Source organism: Diadema setosum, chromosome 21, assembly GCF_964275005.1.
Source record: "Diadema setosum chromosome 21, eeDiaSeto1, whole genome shotgun sequence".
Lineage (NCBI taxonomy): Eukaryota > Metazoa > Echinodermata > Echinoidea > Diadematoida > Diadematidae > Diadema > Diadema setosum.
In genome coordinates, this window is record NC_092705.1 from 23071997 (window position 1) to 23094238 (window position 22242).

General features: G+C 39.0%; 2 pseudogenes; one reads left to right on the forward strand and one right to left on the reverse strand.

The window, feature by feature from the left end:
• Positions 1-2032: 2032 nt before the first annotated feature.
• Positions 2033-20152, reverse strand: LOC140244498 (cell division cycle protein 20 homolog; annotated as a pseudogene).
• On the forward strand, positions 12623-13772 carry LOC140244790 (piggyBac transposable element-derived protein 4-like; annotated as a pseudogene).
• Positions 20153-22242: the final 2090 nt, after the last annotated feature.

The window sequence follows — 22242 nt, forward strand, 5'->3', positions numbered from 1 at the left end:
AAAAAAAAAAAAAAGTTACACAGTATTGGAACAGCCTTATATCACTGTCTTGTAGAAATTCATTCATTATCTGCAAGAGGAGAACCTTTCGTAATTGAAGTTGTGTGCAACTGTTATAGTATATCAGATGACAAATGGGTGGAAGGGGAAGTGTGGGGAGAATCGCACAAAATCTAAATGACCAACTCTCAAAGGGTTGCCTTAAGCGCGATGATACAAGCAAAGACGGATGAGAAATGTATGAGTCCAGCCAAAACGTATCACAATAGGATACCCTGTATATTGCAACATATAGGTTGTGCATAAAGAAAAATTTTAAAGATGTTCATTATGTGAACTTTTTTTTTTTTTTGGGGGGGGGGTGGTTGTTTTTGTTTTGTTTTCTCAGGTTTCGGACAGAAAAAGGACAAAAATATGAGCAATACAGCTGTATTTCAAACAATGGAAGAGCAAGTTTCTGTCTCATAATGGATGATGTTACAGCAATCTTGGTCTCTTTGACTAGAGTCATTACATTCCAAACTAATTATATTATGTTGAAAATCACTGTCTGGAAACATGGTATTTTATTTTATTATAAAATGCAATAATGATGTTGAAGAACGGGCAATATCGCCTTGTAACCACTGCCCATGTGTCCACTGAACAGACTTCTGGACGTCTGCAGATGATGCCGATTTTATGATTTTATTTTGGCTCCGATTTTGCCCAAAGACACGGATCTCTTACCTTGGACTGTATCAATGCATTCAAAGTGATTTTTTTCTCTCTCTTGAGGGTGAGTTCACCTGTAAAAAAAATTAATATTTATGTTGCTTTTGCTTCCCCAATTGAGATTATACTTCTTGAAACACCCCAAAGGTTAAGAGCCGTGTGTAAAGTCTTTTTAATCAATTTAAGATGTAGGACACTAAGGTATGAGAAGATACGTAGTATTTCAAATCATATTGAGTTATCATTATACTGATTTTGTCGTCTTGGATGCTCGGTTGCCTTTTGTTTTAGTTTTTTGCTTTTTTTTTTTAATGAAGAATCAAACACATGCAGCTTTCACTGAAAGATTATGACTTTTGTTATTTTCTGAATTACAATTTTTTTTTTTTTCGATTTTACGAATATGAAACTGTCAGAATTTAGTGCCAGTTGTTTTATAGTTTGCTTGTGTACATTTTGTTTTACACCAAGGGGATATTGACTGACTCTTGAAAGTGTACAGTTCAGGTTGAAATTCCATGGACAGTTTACCTCAAGGGCCCGAATTCACGAAGGTGGTACAATCTTTGCCCATGGTTCAAAGACCGTAGTTTTGTATGGGGTGCCAAATGTCGCATGGCCTATTTCGTTACGAAATCAGTCATTTCGTAACGAAATAGGCCATGCGACACTTAGCGCCCCATACAAAACTACGGTCTTTGTCAATGGTTTAAACCATGGACAAAAATTGCACCACCTTCGTGAATTCGGGCCTGAGAGCCCCCTCCTAGACAGGTGTATTCCGAGTGGGACAGCTACCCCGGGACAATAATATTCATTGTGTCATTGTGGAACAATGATTTCATTTGACCAATGAGACCCGTCTACTAGTACGTGTGTTCTCTTAAAAAGTTTGCGCTCAGGTACAATTACCGTGGGACGACTTCCACAACATGGACATTTCCCCTTACTCAGACTCCTCAAATCATTGCCCAGAGAACCATAGAGCCCAGGATAATCGTCCACAAGGGCATCAGATTAAGATGTATTGCTGTAAAACGTGAAAGAAATTTACGGTCCTAGAAGAAGTACGATGGAAATTTGGCATAGAGGAGATCTGGAATGACGAAATATCTGATGACACAAAATTGCAACTTTCAGTCCTAACAGGGAAAGTTTCATTGCTCTTATGGATAATTTTTGGTGGCTGTTACAACACAATACCTGGTATGATGAGCAAAGTTCTCACCTAAACTGCCTCTCCATATCAAACTTCCGATTTAAAACATCGGTCGCTACTCCCTCCTATGTGTCTAAGAATGCGAAAGGATTCTTAAGTCAATGGTAACTGATATGCGGCAATGGTTTGGCTGGTATGAAGGCGTGGTCTTTCCTTTCGTCCATGGTGTTTTCTTTCGATACTGTTCATTGTTTAATATCGACATCATTCCCCATCTCATCTGATCGTTCTCGTGATGAAACTCTTGACCGGGTCCTTGCTCTTCGTGGTCGTCGACGATTTCTTCGTCTTCTCGTGGGCGAAGCAGTTCCAGAATCGCAGCGTCTCGTCTGCTGCCGCCGACACCACGGTGGTCTCGTCTGGTGACAGACACATGGTGAGTACTCGGTTGGTGTGACCTGCAGGTTGGTATGGATGCAGGAGAAGGTTGGTGTTAATGGGAATGGGCTTTGTGCAGATGAAAGGAGGTTAGTGTTCATGGGAAGATGTTTGTGTGTAAAATGAAAAGGTTGGTGTCAATGGGGGGGGGGGGATGGTGTTCATGGGAAGAGGTTTGGGGGAATGAAAGGACATTGGTGTCAGTAGGAATAAGAGGTTGGTGTTAGTGGGAAGATGCTTGTGTGTAAAATGAAAACAGGTTGGTTTCAATAGGAAGAAGTTGGTGTTGACGGGAAGATGTTTGTGTATAAAATGAAACACGTTAGTGTGAATGGGAAGAGATTGGTGTTTATGGGAAGACGTTTGTGTAAAGGAAAAGAGGTTGGTGTCAATGGGAAGGAAATTGGTATTAATGGGAAGAGGTTTGTGTAAATGAAAGGAGGTTATAAGTGTTAGTAGGAAGAGCTTGGTGTTGGTGGGAAGATGTTTGTGTATAAAATAAAACGGGTTGGTGTAAATGGAAAGAGGTTGGAGTTAATGAGAAGACGTTTGTTTATATGAAAACAGGTTGGTGTCACTGGGAAGAGATTGGTGTTTATGGAAAGAGGTTTGTGCAAATAAAAAGAGGTTGTCGATGGGAAGGATATTTGTGTTAAAGAGGTTTGTGAAAATGAAAATACGTTGCGTTAATGGGAAGAAATTTGTGCTTATCGGAAGAGTTTGTGCAAAGGGGAAGAGAGTGTAAAAAATGGAAAGAAATTGATGTATACTGGAATAATTTGGTGTCAAAGAGAATAGGTCGGTGTAAGTGAAAAGACACTGATTTCGATGGGAAGAGGTCGATTTAGAAAGATATTTGTACAATAAAATGCAAGACTTTGGTGTAAGAAGGTGGTGTAAGAAGTTGATCATAATACATGCTCAAATGGCAAGCTGCCCGGAATTTTCTCCAACACTTTCTCTTACAATTCCAGCGTAACACAGTAGCTTCTTTGTGTCTTGGTTTGTAATTACATGTACACCGTACAGTAATATTATGATCTTTTTGACGTTGTGGATAGGAGGATACAGTTTTAATACATTGTACATATCGGCTCCTCAGTGCACGTGGAAGCATTACGATTGCACTTACAGATTACACGGGTCAATTTAGGGAGTATTAAGGTCGAACGTTATGTCGCAGCTATAGCAATGGTCATGAATGGGCCTGACACTAGGAATTGAATTTTACATTATGACTTGCACATGCCTTTGAGATCACAAATCCGCTCCATGGTGGTGAACTTCCAAATGGTCAGCTGATTCTGGGCGTAGCCATGTCCCGTGACCAGCTCCTTGTATGCACGTGACCACAAAATAGAGCTCACCTGTGATGTTCATTGGAGTCGAGAAAAAATTATAGAACACAGAGTTAAGAAGAACCCATTACGTACCATAATTTCCCCGTAGCGTGGCGCTGAACTAATTAGTATGAAGAAAAACAAGTCTTCTTCTTCTCCTCCACCATTACTTCTGCTTTTATTTCTCCGTCTTTCTTCTCCTCAACTTTCTCCGCCTCTGCCTTCTCTTCAATCTTTTTCCCTCCCAAACGCCTCTATTTATCTTTTTTTTTTGCAGTCTTCTTCTCCTCCTTTTCCTCCTCTTCTATCTCGTTGTTCCATCTTTCTCCCTTCATATCGTTTTTTCTTCCAGTCTTTACTATAAAGCACCCTATCTCTTCCAGATGAAATTTTGTTACCTGAGACTTTGCGTCTGTTGTCTTGACGCAGAGTCCAGTCTGCGTGTTCCAGAAACGGATGGTCCGGTCGGCGGTTCCTCCACCACTAGCCAGGAGGTTGGGTTGCCATGGACACCAGCTAATAGCCTGCGGTTTTGAGATATCCATTCATTTTTCTATAAGATTTTGTAAAATATTGACAATTTATCGACGAGTGGCTGAACATGTAAAGGTGACACGTACGTAACACACTTAATGCTGTAGAAACATACATGTAATCTGTACTAATTGATGCGCCCCCTCAATAATACCCCCCCCCCCCCCAAGAAAAAAAAAAAAAAAAAAAAAAAAAAAACAACTTTAAACGGTTATACAAAAGTCAGTTGGGAATTGATATTTACTGATACGAATCCACATCATTAAACGCACATTTTCACTTCTTGTAATTCTATGCCCATAGTCACTCTGCATGAAAGTCTTAGTCAGGAGTGGATGAATGTACAATCCAGGTGAGAATAATAAAATTCAAAGCATGCAGTTGTTATCTGTCTCCTAGATACTGCATGCTGTATGCAATAAAGATACCTTTATCCATCTAATTATCTGTCTATCTGCCTATCTCTTTATTTCTCAATATTATATAATTGATATATAAGTATGTATCTATTTATTTCCCTATCTAGCTATCTATGCACCCATCATTTATGTATCTCTATCTGTCTACAATGTTTCTGTTCTTCTTTCAACTTACTTATTTATATTTATTTATTTATTCATTCATTCATTCATTCATTCATTCATTCATTCATTCATTCATTTATTTATTTATTTATTTATTTATTTATTTATTCATTCATTCATTTATGTATTTATCTATCCAATCTGACTATTTATGTATTTATCTATATACCCATCCATCCATCCATCCGTTTATCTATCTATCCATCTATCCATCTATCTATCTATCTATCTATCTATCTCTCTATCTATCACTTTGTACATCACCTTGACTGCTGCTTGGTGTTGAGTGAGCGAGAAGAGTGGCTCAGAACCTGCCAGGGCCCTGGACGAATCCCAAACGTTGAGGACGTTGTCGTTCCCGCCACTGGCCAGATATTTCCCGTCGGGACTCCAGGCCAAGCCGCAAACCTCCTGGCTGTGGACATCGTTGGCCGCCACTAAGTGGTCAGCGATCCGCACGTCGTGGTGGTGGACGCCCCCAGAGCGGGCTCCACTAAGCAAGAGGCAACCACAACAACAACGGCAATGTTTATAATTTAGAGTATCACTCAGTAATCAATCATCACTTTAAACATCGTCATCATCATAATAGCAAGATCCTAATCTCAGTTGAATTCCAATAATACAATGTCAGAGCTGCAAATCGTGCGCAAATGGGGCCTACCAACGCAAACAGACATTGGGATAGATCTACAAAAGAGCAAAATTGTCTGTATTCTACCTATTTTTTCTCGCGTCAGAGGAACCCCACATTAATATTAGTCATGCTGCTCAACATAAATACATACTTGCATCAAACACTCTAAAATGAATGAAGAGGAATAATTCGTATAACGAAGAGTCATTGCTTGGTCTTAATTTACTCACAAGTCATCCAATCCATCAAGTCTACTCTTGCAATAAGTATGCCGTTTCCAGGAAAAACAACAACAACACAAAGTATCATTACCCGAGCAACGATAGCATCAGGACAACATAAGTGTCTTAAAAGACAAAAATGTTCCTTTCCCGTTAGCTGTGTTTTACTTTTTCATATCAGACAAGAGAAAATAATTCGAGGGAAATCTACAACAACAACAATAATAATAATAATAATAATAATAATAATAATAATAATAATAATAATACTAATACTAATACTAATAATAATCATAATGATAATAATAATAATACGAATGATAATAATGATGATGATAATGTCTTATTTATCCAGGGTAGCCTCTCCAGTGTTGCCACTGCTCTACCAGAGGGCCCTGCCATTATTATTACTACAATGAACAGATTATAACGTTCATACACTACTAAAGATCTGTGAATGGAATGCAATAATATTGTGCTGCAATGTTTGAATGATGACATAATCCCTCCATACCTTGACAAAATGTAAGCATTCCAACTCAGAGACGCTACTCGCGTGGGATGTCCTTCCATACAGCGTAGACACTTGTGCTTGACAATATCCCACAGCTGAATTTCACGAAGAAATATCATGAATAATATAATAACATAATATAATAGGGATGGTTATGACTAGAAAACATCACCACGTGATTCCGTGCAATAATATATCAACAGGCTGGCTGCAACAATTTCAAATTGACAACATCGATTCAGTGGCTTAACCTGTGTCATTAATGTGAGGTCCCGTTTCACAAATTAGTAGTACATCGACTATATGTAATGATAACTAGGGCATATTAACTTCCATGGCAACAGCTCAGAAATAAATACTCGGTTGTGAATATCAATGAGCCGTTTGAAACGGTAACTTTAAACTATTGTAACGAACGACGATTACAGTTCAGTGTCTTTAAAGGACAAGTTCACCTTCATATACATATTATGTGGATTGAGTGAATGCAACAATATTAGTAGAACACATCAGTGAAACTTTGGGGAAAATCGGACAATCTGTTCAAAAGTTATGAATTTTTAAAGTATCTGTGTAGTCACTGCTGGATGAGAAGACTACTATAGTGTATGATGTCATATGCGTACAACCATATAAAGAAAATAAAAAGAGAATTTCACAAAACTTTACTTTTTGAATTAAGTGCACATTTCTTCGACTTGTTACTGACATAATGTTAAGGGTAATATTATTCATTACCCTACATTATGTCAGCTAACAAGTCGAAGAAATGTGCTCTTATTCAAAAGTCAAGTTGAGAAAATTATTTCTTTATCTTTCTTTACTATGGTTGTACTCATGTGACATCATAACTATAGTAGTCTTCTCATCCAGCTTGAGTGAGCAGATACTTTCAAAAATTCATAACTTTTGAACAGATTGTCCGATTTCCTCCAAACTCTCAATGATGTGTTCTGCTAATATTGCTGCATTTACTCAACCCACATGTCTATGAAGGTGAACTTGTCCTTTAACTATGATGAGATCCCGTTGTGACGCGAACTGGTGCGGGAAGTGCGCATGCAGGAAGAGGAAGTATGAATGATGGGAGGGCAGAGGTCGCGAGGCCACTGAGGAGGGAGAGGAGAGAGAGAGAGGTGCCAGAGATTGAGACGGCTATCAAAGCTATATGGATAGAGACATAGAGACATTATAGAGAGATGTAGAAAGGCGTTCAGCATATCTTGTTTCATGGTATAGTAACGGCAAAGATGATGATGATGATGATGGTGGTGGTGGTGGTGATGGTGGTGGTGACGGCGGCGTGATGTTGTTGATGATGACGATGACGATGATGATAATGATGATGATGATGATGACGATGATGATAGTAATAATAGCTAGGTGGCAGGCTCCCTGGTGAGAACTTACCAGGACTTGACCTAACGAGTTGCCGACAGCAATGACATCAGAGTCCTTCAGCCAGGCCAACGATGAGATGTAATCTCCGACGCTCTCCAACTGGAAAAGGTGGTCGATCTCGCCCGAGTTGGCGTTCCACAGGTAGACGGCATTGTCGAGAGCGATGGCGACAATGTTCTTCGAGCTCCAGTCCATCAGGTTTAAGTCTGTTTAGGGAAGCATCTAAAAAGATTAACTCCTCGTGTGCGGTGAATGCCGATAGGCACAGAAAACCCCATAGCGTTGTACACACCACGGCACTGGTACCCAAGGTCTCCGGAACAGAAAGGGGCCACTATCAGTGAAGTGCGTAGGGTTGATACGTAGTAATAATCCTCATCCCCCCCCCCCCCAAAAAAAAGCAAAAAAAAAACAAACAATAATATTATTCATGTTAGTCCCTATATCATTCAGAAGAATCATACTGCGTCGTCAATAAAGTAGTATAGATGCATTCATTATTCCCCAATACACTAGCCTTCCTCCTCTTTCCTGTGTGAGGTTTTCATTTCACAACTACGTTGACCTTCAACACCATAAGCAGTCCAATTGTGTTTGTCTTTGTCAATGCCGTTTCCAGTCCTACGTCGTAGCAGATAATATATGGAAGCTTGTCGACAAAAATAGCGCCGTTAATAATAGTCGTACTGGCGGAATTATATCATTCGATTACTGTAATAATTACTGCGATATTATAAGAACGAGTGAATAGTAGAAATGGCCCAATGAGGACAATGAAAACTATCATGAATACAGCGTAAATTTAACTACTTCTCTTAATAACGGCAATGGAAATATAGACATGAATTTTGATTTATTTATTGATTACATGATGAGAATATAATTATTTATCATTCTTTTTCATTATTCTCATTCTTATCATTATAATCATACTACAATGAAGAAAATAACAAAGGAAAGGAACGTGAAGAATGAGGACAAGTACTAGGTGTTGCAAAAAAATCCATTTTTGATCCTATATAGTTCAAAATCTGTATATTAGATGACACTGACATTGATATGAGCAATAGCTATATAGTTAACATTTTTCCTGGAGGTAATTTAAAAATGATAGCATGAATAAGTTTCATTCAATTCAAGACTTATTTTGAAGTTAGGTTTCAGATTTTGCTCTGTTTTCAACCCTCTGTACAAAATTTTGATTTTGCACAGGGGTCAATTGGTGTGTACGGCAGTGTGTGGTTAACACCTTTACAATGGTCCTGAACAATGGCCAGGATCGATATGCTCTTTTACATATTCATGAAAAAATGCACTCACACAGCTAGTCTTTATTCATCCTGAAATGTAGTGTATGCAAGCTCATGAAAACGTGTGCTTATTTTTTTTCATGGGCATATTTTATCCTTTACCATGAGTCCATACTGAGTGCCCAGGGCAATCCATCATGAATTATTAATAAAGCACTCGTGTACCTTGGAGCAAGAGTTCAGAAGCCTAGTCAGCAGAGGTCTGAAAAGGTGGTATTCGTGGTATTCATGTTTGTTCTGAGTCATTGTAAGCACACACTCACATACACATCATTGGTTCTTGTGTACAGATCAATTTTGTACAGAGGGTTCAAATTTGACCAAAATCTGGAACTTAACTTTAAAATCAATCATGAATTTAACGACACTGATTCATGCTCTCATGTTCAAAAAGCACCTCAAAATGAATTGTACATTATTCAGCTATTACTCATATCAATGACAGTGTTATCTGATGCAAGCGCGCCGAAACACTTTTTGTTTGTTTGTTTGTTTGTTTGTTTGTTTGTTTTTTTTTTTGGGGGGGGGGGGCAAAATCTCAGCGGGGGCACATTGTGACGATGTGAGATCCTCGGCGCGGGAGCGAAGCGAGTGAGCGGGGGGGGGGGGGGGGTGGAAAGGGGGATGCCCCCCCCCCACACACACACACACACACTTTAGGGAGCTTTTGTAAAACAGGGTACAGAAGTCGCGTTTATAGACCATTTCAAAGCAAATTTCTACGGAATTAAACATAGTGAAATATAATCAGTTGGAAGGACTATGATCATAACATACGGGAGTACATTAATAATGTGATGGTGCGAGATCCTCGGCGAGAGAGCGAAGCGAGCGAGCGGGGGGGGGGGGACCCCCTCCCACCGTAGGGACTTTTTGTAAAAACAGAGTATAAAAGTCGCGTTTATAGAACATTTAAAAGCCTATTTCTAGGGAATTAACATATTGAAAAAAATGAGTTGGAAGGACCATGATCATAACATACGGGAGTACATTAATAATGTGATGGTGCGAGATCCTCGGCGAGAGAGCGAAGCGAGCGAGCGGGGGGGGGGGAGGGTGTGGGAGGGGGATACCCCTTCCACGGTAGGGACTTTTTGTAAAAACAGAGTATAAAAGTCGCGTTTATAGAACGTTTAAAAGCAAATTTCTAGGGAATTAACATACTGAAAAAAAATCAGTTGGAAGTACCATGATCTTAACATACGGGGGTATATTATGTGATGGTGCGAGATCCTCGTCGAGGGAGCGAAGCGACCGAGCAGGGGAGGGTGTGGAAGGGGGATACCCCCTCCCACGGTAGGGACTTTTTGTAAAAACAGACTATAAAAGTCGCTTTTATAGAGCATTTTAAATTAAATTTCTGAGTAAAAGAATAGTAAAAGAAATCACGGCGAAGGACTATGATAATAACTTGATATGAAAACTTTTCATTTTACTATAAGTACGGGCAGAACGAGCGAGTCACTTTCACTTTGCAATTTATCTGAAATGTATTCATTAAAAGCTTAAACGTGATCGCATCGTTCGAACAATAAAATATATTCTTATACTGCTAGAAAGCAGAGAAGAAAATGAAAAATGTAAGGTTTACTAAATGTATGTTTCAGCGGGCACACTCGAGGACACGAGGCTACCATCTATACACTAAATTTACTCATAAGTTACTATTAGTGTATAGATACAATAATGTATGTTGTTAGTGTATTATAATTTTCGCCCCGTAAGGGGCGAAAATTTTTGCATTATCAGTTATGAAATTACAACATTTAGACAAGAAATATGCCTTTATTGTTCATTTTGGTCTTTAAATCAGTGATTAATTATTTGTTAGAGGGGGCACTTTTGGGGGGGGGGGGGCAAAAACTCGTTTTGACCCCCCAACATTTTGTTTGGGGGGGGGGGGGGCAAGTGCCACCCCTGCCCCCCCCCCCCCCCCCCCCGCCTCCGGCGCTAGTTTTCAAACTATTAAGGATCAAAAGTGGGAAACGTTTTTTGTAACACCTAGTATAAGGAGTGTACTACTGACAAAAATCATCCCGGAGGTCTGGGGCGTCAAGAATACGATCGGCCGACTGGGGGATGAAGCGGCTCGGACCTTTCTTTGGGCCTGTCGACTTGGACGAGCTGTACAGCACCTTCAGGTTGTTTGAGTAACCTGTGGATGAACACAGGGGTAGAGCAACTGTAGAGTATCTTGTCTTAGATTTTCACAGCATTTCCAGTCTTGCATACATCTTCGAAAAAAGGGTCAAACTGCTGTTGCTGCTACTCTATAATAGGAATACATTGCACAAGATCAAAGACATGGCATCTTTCTCTCCTTGTTAGTCTATTGCAAGATTTCATCGCTTATAATACAGTTTGCCAGCGGTGGTAGTTGCTACAACGGGCAAGCCTCGGGGAAGATTAGAGTAAGTTTTCTTGTTGATAGGAGCAGGAGTTTTTGTCTAAAATGTGTTAAGTCAAAAAAGACTGTAGAAAAGACGATATCATCATCGGCAGTAAATGGATTTCATGTGACAGACAATAAAATGATTGCACATGTTTTGAATAAACAGATTCAGTCTGCATTCAATGATACTCAGTTCACTAATCTCCCACTGAACGATTCTTTATATACGTGTTCCAGTAATGGAAAATTATTGTTTGTAATAGTTGATGAAGTACGTAAATTATGAAAGAACATTGATGTCAATGAATCCCAATTAGGACCAGATGGTTTACAACAAAAATATTTGAAAGAAGGGGCTGAAGAATTAGCCAACTCTTTATGTCAGCTGTTATTTCAACGAATCCTTGTCTTCAGGAAAGCTGTCAGCTGACTGGCGTAGAGCGAACATTAATTGTCCTATATTTCAAGAAGGATTCGAAAAACGACCCAAGAAATTATCACCATATTTTTATGAACTCTATTGTGTGTAAGCTGCTTGAAAGAATTTCATGTAGTCGACTAAATATTGCTAATCACCTGACAGTGAATTACATTTTTGTGCGACGGTCATCACGGTTTCCGTAAAAAGCAGTCATGTGAGACTCAGGAAGTTATTCACGATTGGACAAGTGCTATGGACTCTGGCTGTCAAATGGATTTTTTTTTCTTTTTTATTTCGCTAAGGCATTCGATACTGTTCCGCATAGATTTATATTACGAATGATATAGTATCAAATATTCGTCTTTATGCAGACGACTGCATTTTGTACAGGCGTCTTAATTCACTTTAATAAGAATAAAATTATGATCATTTACAAGGAGAGCTTTCGGAAGAACTTTATAAGACTGTTAATTGTTCCGTGATTTGGTGTGTTTTCTTGACTTCGTTGCAAAAGATACTTTACATTAAAGGCATAATTTACCATTTGCAGATGAAACAAAAACCCAGCATAAGTGCTTTAAAATAGTTCTAAAATGTGGGTTAGGGATAGAAACAACCACTGTAAAGATATTAATCCGTAAAATTGGTGTTAAGTATTGTTAAATATACAGAAATCTCCTTATATTTCAGGCTTTATCGCGAAAATTTTATATGATAGGATGTTTTGTGGCACGTTCAGACCTAAACATATGCATTAAACGTTGTATCTTGAAAATTTGTTAAATCACTGTTCCCAAAGGTAAACTGGACCTTTAAAAGACAGAAGTATTTCAGCCGTATATTGTTCTACAGAATGATAAATAATATTGTAAACACCGGACACTGGATGAAATGATCATAATAAGAAAGTATATCACGTTTGCTAGAGCAGATTATTTCAAAGTTCTTTTTATCTCAATGATTGCACAAGAATGGAATTCATCACCAAGTAACATTGTAACCAGTACCATTGTAATCATCTCTTTCTCCTTTAAAATATTTATTTAAAAAGTTTTTTTTTTTTTAGGTATGTGCATTTTTTACAATGTTTTGTTATGCACTAATCTTTCATTTTGGTGAACATTTAAACCCTATTCTTACTGACATAATATTAATATGCATATAGTTTTTCTGATATACTCATCCACTTTTTTATATGAAAATAATTAATAATCTTGTATAACTTGCAATATTGTTTGTTTTATTTGATTATTCCTCTATTACAATATCACTTATTAACATGCTGACTATCCATTCTATGTGCAATGGTGTTCCGTAGGCCATAGCTAAATTTCACTTTTATTCTACTGTATTGTAAATATTAAAGTGTATTTAGATTTATGTATTTTAATGTTCCCATTCTTATTTCTGACTTGTTTAAATTGGTGAATGTATTTCAGGGATGCAGACAACCATGCGTATTCGTACATTTTGCAGCCGTAGACATGTTGTTTTAATTTGTCTGAATAAATACAATGGGTAATACTGACAAAGAAAATTGAATTAATACGTTGTAGATTGATTCTTTTTTCCCCTACAGTACAACTGATCATCTTTTGGGCTAACCACTAGTCCAACTATATCCACTGGTCCACAAGGCAGTCAATCCAGACACCATTCTTTGGCCAAACCATGACGAGAGATCGCTTTCGGCTCCTCCTCCTCCGCTTTCTGCATTTCAATAACAACGATGAGGCATAGGAACGCCATGACCCCAACTACGACCCCCTCTTCAAACTCAGGCCATTCTGCGATGCGGTCACTGAGGCTTTTAGAACAGTGTTTACACGTTGGAGTTCTATAGCAATAGATGGAGCTCTTAGAAGATTCTATATTATATGGACGACTGAGCTTAAAAACGTACAATCCTCAAAAGCCAGCGAAATACTTCTTGAAAGCATATAAGATTTTTGATCCATCAGAATATACCAGGAACTTTCGTCTTTATACCGGCAAGAACAGTGAAGGCATCATCCAACTGGTACTTTCTATGATGGCTAGCCTGCTTGACAAAGGGTACAGGTTATTACCGGACAACTGGTACACGAGTCCAGCCCTTTTCTTATAACTATTTAAACGCAAGACACGTGCTTGTGGCATTGTCAGAATGAACAGGAAAGGAATGCTAAAGGATCTGAAACCAAGCAGAAAGTTGAAACGAGGAGGGTCACTTTTCAAGTGATGTAAAGAAATGCTGAGCACCATCCACTCCAGTAGTTCCAGGGACACGCAGAAGAGATATCTTGTGACAGTAGAGGCCATTTGGAAACCAGACAATTGTGTCGGACTATATACGCATAGCTACATGGGAGGACTGGATTTGTCAGACTTTCTCACTAATCAGTATACCGACATGAAGAAGTGAATGGTACAAGAAACTGAATTTTCATTTGAATGATTTTGCTGTAACTAATGCTAACATTCTGGTCGACAGGAGGGTTAATCATTTGACTTTTTTTTTTTGGTTCTAGACCTGATTGATGAGAATGATCGATGATTTACCCATGGAAATTTACATAACCAGGACAGACTAAAACTGTCTCGAGCCGGGAGGAAAAGCGAGAAGGAAAATTTGTTTGGACTAGAGTTTTCACAATCACAACACTTGCCAGTTCATGTTCCTCCCACTGACAAAACCAACGATCCGACAAGTTCGAGCGTTGTGTATAAACCTTCATCATCTGGAAGGCGTAAGTTACTAGGAGAGCGCATCCCTCGACCGGAAACGAGATACATGTGTCGGAAGTGCAAGGTGCTTCTCCATCCTGTGTGCTTTGTATCGCACCACACTTGAGCCAATTTTCGCTCAGGATAGACGAGCAAAGTACACATTTGTACACATCGGTAGGAATTGCAAAGTATGACTGAATGCGCTGATTGTCTTTTTTCCCCTCTCACCGTAACTGATATTATCTTGCCATAGCATACACATGGTGCTTTTTTTTCATAAATTTTAAAATAGTTGCGGCCACATCGCGACGACTAATTTGTTCGAGACGTCTCGTCAATAACCGGCGAAGATGAGTATCGGTGACGGAGAAGGTGTCTCTGGGACATCGCAGGTAACGTCCCCTCGACTTCCGGGCAAACTAGTTGTTACCTTGTTTGATATCGTCGCCCTGAAGTCACCCTCTGGATGACTTTTTCGGTCTTTCGTGTCGCACGAGTAGCAACACACGTCTCCTACAGTGAGATAGGCTCTTAAATATTATCTACGGTACTAATCTGAAAGCTGAACTACCTTCTTGGGCCTTCGGTGCTCGCTGTTTAAACGTTAGGATCTTGGCGTCACGGTTGTCGTTCAGCCGTTCCTGCAAATCGATGTTGTACGTTGACGAGTTTCTGCGTCCCCTCTCTCCGACGTTGCCGCATTTTCCTGCGTGACCTTAAAGTGACTCCGGTCTATGTTCATGAGGGCGCGGTTTGGAATGAATCTATCATTTATGTTTAATTTGGTTGTGTTTTGTTTCATGGGGAGGGGGTAGATATGAGGAAAAGAAGTGGAATTATCTCAGCATGAAGAGTGCGTTTATGTTTCCTCATCAAATTTCATTGTGATGTCTTCTTATTGTCTTTTATAACAAGTACAAAATCACATGGATATTTCCTGAAGAAGTGTTTAAGTACTTATTTTATCATTGGTCTTATGCACCTATATTCTCGTAAATCATCATGAACTATAGCTGTTTTACTAATAGATTGTATCATGAGCTGACGACAGAACGGTTAAGGGGAGAGAAACAGACAGACAGAGAAACAGATATAGATAGACAACAGACATGGAGGAAGGGAGATGGATGAAGAGATTCACAATTCGTAGGGAACCAAATAGATTCAGAGAACATGAAGTAGAGAATATGTAGATATAGAAAGGGAGATAAAAGAAATGTAGAGATAATTTAACAGACCCACATAAATTCAAAGAGGTAGACGTGAGGAGAGATCTAGCAAAGGAAATTGGGATAGAGAAACAATGAGAAAGGGGGAAGGGAAAGAGGAGAGTGGTAGAGGGGAAGAGATGGAGAGACAAAATGGAGAGGCGGATACAAGATATCATATTGAGTATATCATCTCAGGATACAAACCTGTCTCCCCCTCGTTTTGCTTGGTCGTATCTTTTCCCGGAGACTTGCTAGTCTTTCTTCAGGCGTTTTTCTTGGCGATCTGTCGGATCCTTTTCTGGATGGTGTCTGCCTCAATCCTTTCGAAGGTGTCTTCCTTAGACATGACGGTGACAACGCCAACCCTCTCTCTACCACAAATATAAATTGATAAATACAATGTAAATGAATGATAGGAAAGGGTCTACAAAATCTGGTACATTTTGCTTTTCTTTTCTTTCTTTTTTTGGGTTAATCTTATGCTATCATGATAGACGAGGGATAACTCTGTCCAGAATCACTGAAAAACAAAAACCACCCTTGTTGACCCAACATTCAGGTCCACTATTCATGGAAAATTAACCCAAGCGACCTTTTGTAGGGCCAATAAAAACGATATATTGTATATTACGTAGTATATTGCGACTGTGTCAGACAGTGGTCGTACAATTATCGACATTATCATTCTTAGCAGTAAACAACCACCACTTTTAGTTTATTCTAGTCGTAGCGTCGCAATAATGTCACACCCGAACACTAATACTCATATTTACAAGTTTCTTTTACCTTTTCCTTCTATCGCCTTTCGTTGCCAGCGCGGAAGGCGGATCCACTGCCCATGCTCAGCGGCCCGTCCAGGCGGATTAACTCACTCACACTCGACTCGAACTGAAGATTTGACATGATTGTTTTCCCGCTTATCTACGTAGCGGTTGATCCTACACAACAAATGCTACCTATTGAATGAACTTTGTTGAAACTTGGATAAAGAGAAAGGAGAGAGAGAGAGGAAAACAAAATGTTAAACCGTGATCTCGAACATGTTAATGATTGGATGTGTTTGAACAAACTGAGTTTAAACCCCCAAAAGACAGAGAGTTTTCTCATTGGCTCAATTATCAAGGCGTTCTACCCTCCGTATACATTGCGCGGACAGGTGATTAAGCATTAAAGGGAACACAAACCCAAAGAGCAATGTGGATTGAGTGAAAGCAGCAACATTAGTAGAACACATCAGTGAAAATTTGAGGAAAATTGACAATCGATGCAAAAGTTGTGAATTTTTTAAGTTTTGGTGTTGGAACCGCTGGATGAGGAGACTACTAGAGGTTATGAAGTATGAGTGGACAACAATACAAAGAAAATATAAAGATAATTCCACAAAAATTCACTTTTCTAGCATTATGAAAGAGCACTTGACTAACTGCTTTCAGAAAGCAAGGGGAATGATTGCTACCCTCAACATATGTCAGTATCAAGTTGATGGAATTTGTAATTTTCATGAAACTGATTTTTGTGGAATTTTCATGGTGCAACCATCAGAGCAATTTGAGTCTGAGCGAAGTCTCCTCTTGTGTATTGCCTCATTCACAAACTGTCATACAGCAGAGCTGTCATGAGACTCCCATCTCCTCCGGTGATTCTACCACAAAAGTGAACACGGTAAAGCAGATGTAGAGACTGCCACTCCCTCTACTTCAACTTCAACTTCTTGAGACTTCCAACTCATCCGGACATTCTACCACAGAAAGTGAACACAGTGAAGCAGATGTAGAGACTGCCACTCCTTCTAATATACTTCAACTTCAACTTTTTCTCAGACGTCCAGCTCCTCCGGACATTACAAAGAAAGTGAACACGGTGAAGCAGATGTAGAGATCGACTGCAACTCCTACTTCAACTTTGACTTCTTCTTCAGATTTTCATCTCCGGACATTCTACCATAGAAAGTGAACAGTCGGTGAAGCAGATGTAGTTCGGCATGTTCTACTTCCATGACAGTTGTGACAACGAGCAGCGAGACTGTGAGTGACTATTACAACTACTGTAAACAACTTTTGTTAGTGGGCTGTTCTCACCAAGACACACTGCGACACGCCCATTGGTGGACCTGGAAAAGTTTTTGAAATCGACAAGTCAAAGTTTGAGAAGCGGAAGTATAATGAAGGTAGATCAGTTGACGGACAGTGTTTTTTTTTTGTGTGTTTTTTTTGTGTTTTTTTTTTTGTGGGGGGGGGGGGGGGGGGTTGCTAAGAAACAAGAGAAGTGTTCCTTGTGCCAGTGCCGGACAATAAGAGAGATAGAGTCACATTGGAACCACTTATCATCCAGCACATTAAGTCAGGGACAACAATTCGTGACTGTTGGAAGGCCTATGACCAACTGGGAGCCGCAGGATGAGCATTTAACTGTCATGCACTCATACATTAAATTTTGTGGACCCTATTTCCAAGCAACACACCAACAACATCGAAGGATTGTGGTGGCAGATCAAGAGGTAGCTGAGCGAAAAACATACCTGCTGAGACAAGTGGGAACTTCACCTAGTGAAATACAAGTGGAGGCAATATCACAAAGGAGAAGATCTCTTCACGAAATTTCTTCTGGATGCTGCTCAATCGTACCCTCCCAAGAAATAGATGACCAAACCTGGTAAGTTTGCTATATTGCATTTCTCCCACCTAATTTTGTTATAAATACATCTTACTACAAAATATAAGTGATCAGATTTTTTTTTCCATGTTAGTGGGTGTACATATGGAAATCTAGCCAAGGCACGCTATAAACAAATAGATAACTAAATTAAGATGGAAAAAAAATATTGGTAAATTAATCATCGAATTCATAAATAAATAGATAAGTAGATCAACGGATCAGAAAACCCAAACTATTTAAATGCGTTTTGGGATTTTATTGGAAATAGTTATAGCACTTTCAAGCACCGCCGGCCAATGTCGCCATCGCACAGTTCGCCCCAATTTAGCTTTCTACGAGCTGCTGTAGGGATTATTTTTTCAAGGTATTGTTTTATAAAAATGACGAAATGAATTTTATGAGAAACATTCGATTTCCTTCAGACTTCAACGAACTAATCCAGAAATTCTTTCAGATAAGCATAATATCAGTGTCAATCCTTTCTATAAGAATAAAACATTTGGGTGTGTGTTTTGTGTGTGTGTCTGAAATGTGTGTGTGTGTGTGTGTGTGTGTGTGTGTGTGTGTGTGTGTGTAGAGTATTACAAATGGGGTGGCTGTCCCAAAAGAAGCTCTTGTAATTATCGACTTTACAATGATGATCATAATTACAAGTGTGGAGTCACAAAATATCGATCTATAACAAGGCAAGTGGCAAAATCACCTGTGGATCTATTATGCAATACATTTGGCCATGATAAGGCCGGATTACTAGTGCATTTAAATTAGGGAGTATTATTATAATGAACTTCCTTCAGGGCCAAGCATTTCTATACAGGACAAGCAGTTAACAAGCTATACCATTTGAAACAAACCCCCCCCCCCAAAAAAAAAAAAGTCAGTGGTTGATTTTATGACTTTCTTCTAAAACGACTGTTAGTACTATTTTGTCCATTGCGACTCAAGTTTAGATTTTATTAATACTAATCAGATAATAATCGGGGTGGTAGTAAAAAGCAACGACCGACCGTATAATTTCCTTGCAGGGCAGGCCTCGTACGCACTGGGATGATTCCATTCACATCTCCAGCTCATAATGTATGTGATGACGGTTACAGCTCGTTATTCTGAAGGTTCGTTATTCCGACGGCTCTTCAATCCGAAGATTTGTTATTCCGAAGGTTCGTTATTCCAAATTTCATTTTCGGATTAATAAATCTTCGGAATAAGGAACCTTCGGAATAACGCCACAAATGTTCGGATTAACGAACCCTTTTTCATTTTCGGATTAACGAACCCCTAGGTATAGGGAATTTGTGTGCTTCGGATTAACGAACCTTCGGAATAACGAACCTTTGGAATAACGAACCTTCGGAATAGCGAACCTTTGGAATAACGAACAGCACCCGTGATGACACATGGACATCTGCAAAGCTCATAACACGTACTCGGGCTCTTACACAAATCATACGTCAGTGAATATTGCGCATTTCCTGTCGTCCCACGGTTCCATCTCGTAAATGTACCGTAAATACTGTCACCATGAAATGTGGAAATTGCTTACAGTGATATCATAATCATCATTTTTCCGCAAAAACAAAAGCCTTGAGAAATTAGAGGGTATTAAAAAGAACGAACGTCAGTGCTTACCACATTGTCTTGTTCTGACATGCAAGTTACATGCACGCAGGTCTGATAGTGATACATAACCTTACAGAATGAACAATGTAAACAGATATCAGTTATTCTACTGTAATCTCAAAACAGAGAAAGAGTTTGTAAGGCCCTGGTTTTTATGAGGGAGTAAGTTTTCTCACCTGATTAAAGGCTGCAATCCTGGTACTGCCAAACGAACATATGCAAAGCATAGAGCATTAGTTCATAGTCCGTCTTGCAAAGACTTGAGTCGGTGAACAGTCTTCTAGATACAGCGTACAAGCTCTCTCATCGACAGCACATCCGGAATCACGACATGCGGCAGACAATGGCTAAAGAATTCAAAATCTCCCGCGCATTTAGCCAGGAGTACCAAGGATATTTCAAGAGGACGCAAGGGAATCTGGAATGCGAAAAGAATGTGCGGTGACGATGAACAGGTGAAAGAGCACGCTATTGTTAATAGCAACGAAAGTTACTCCAACGCCAATAAACAACACTGTTTAGGCGCAGGGGATAAGAAGCACATGACCACGGAATGTCAATAGCAAGATAATTGGTTCGAGTCTTGTCACTATAGACATTTATTTTTAAATGCTCTATAAACGCGACTTTTATACTGCATTTGTTACAAAAAGTCCCCCAAAATGTGAGAAGGGGGTATCCCACCTCTCACATCCTCCCCCTCACGGTCACTTCCCTACATCGCCGAGGATCTCATACTGTCACATAAAATGTGCCCCTTCGAAATTTGCCCCCCCCCCCAAAAAAAAAAAAAAAAAATAATGAAAAAAAATAATAATAAAAATAAAAAATAAAAAATGAAAAATAAAAAGTGAAATAAAATAAAATAAAACAAGATAAATAAAACAATAATAAAGCTTCCTTTTTCAAAGATGTTTGACCAATTATTACAATTCAGTTCGTAATTATGATTCATGATTTCATGATTATGACCTATGTATGTGTGTATGGCTGATACATAAACTTACGTGCAAAGTCATGAGAAAAAAACATTAACTGACAGCCATTTTGGATTTCAGGAATAGCCTGAGTGTTATATCAGTACCTTTCTGTTTCATATCTCTGAATAAGTACTTCGATGTGTTTATCCTTTCTCAGAATAGACATTAAAAGTGATGATTCGTCGCACTACCCGCAAAGCTATACATGTGAAAAAAACAAACAAACAAACATGAAATAGCGGCCAACTTTGAACGTCTTCTTGAATTGCGGAAATGACCAATTAAGGAGAATTTATGAGGACTTTCATTATGTTAATTACATTCTATACGCATTTCTGTACAAATCCTTTAAAAAATAGTTTGTTACCAAGATGTCGGGCTGAAGCCTATTTTGACCTCATGATGTTGGCCTAAAGACTAGTGACTTTCCTGTCATTCGAAATCCATTATTTTTCCGGATGGAGAAAGTTTGGAAGTCCTTCCTGGGTAAAGTTACCGAACAATCGTCCTGACTGTAAAGAAAGAAAAAGTGGCTACAACCGTTGAAGTTTTGCAGAACAACAAAAATATAATGTAAATAACAACTGTACACCGCTAAGAGTGATTAATCATACTTTCTTTTCTTATCTTTTTCGATAAAATCAATAACCATTTCATATTTCTTCTCACACTTTTTGAATATAGGTTCCATGCGTCGGATGTGCGTATGAATTACACAGAGGGTGATATTCTAATGGGATGACACACACATAATGAATAAGCCTACATCATTATGATACAAATTCTAACACGATGCATACATATACATGTACATACAGACACATGTTTTACGCTCATACACTCACACATAAAATTATATTCACCTATACATACATACATACATACATACATGTACATGTACAAACAAAGACCCTTATACATGCACCCATACACATCGTTAACGATCGTCCCGTCACTGTAACACAAAACCATTGTGTTATGTATGTATGCTAACCTGGAAACATTGAACTGTACATTACTTGAATATGAGACCATTCCGAAGCAAATAATTTTCACACAACAATAGATATAATGTACAAGAATTGGAACAATCATCCCCCAGCATTCCCACTGATTCCCACTGATCAGTTACTAGCTGTATTACAGACAGGATGTGTTATCGGTTGTGAGTTCCGAATTCAGGGATTTGGCCTTCACCCGGGATGGTCATATAAAATCTGAGAAAACAAAGTTGACAATCCATCGGTGTTTTTTTTTTTCCTTTCTTTTTTTCACCCAATGACCAATATGCTCATATACCGTTCCCACTGCTAACGGTAGATAGGCGTGAGTAGGAGGTCCAAGCTGTGACGGGATAGATAAAAGCAGAAGTTTGGTCCTCGTGTTGTGAAAAGAGGCTCTC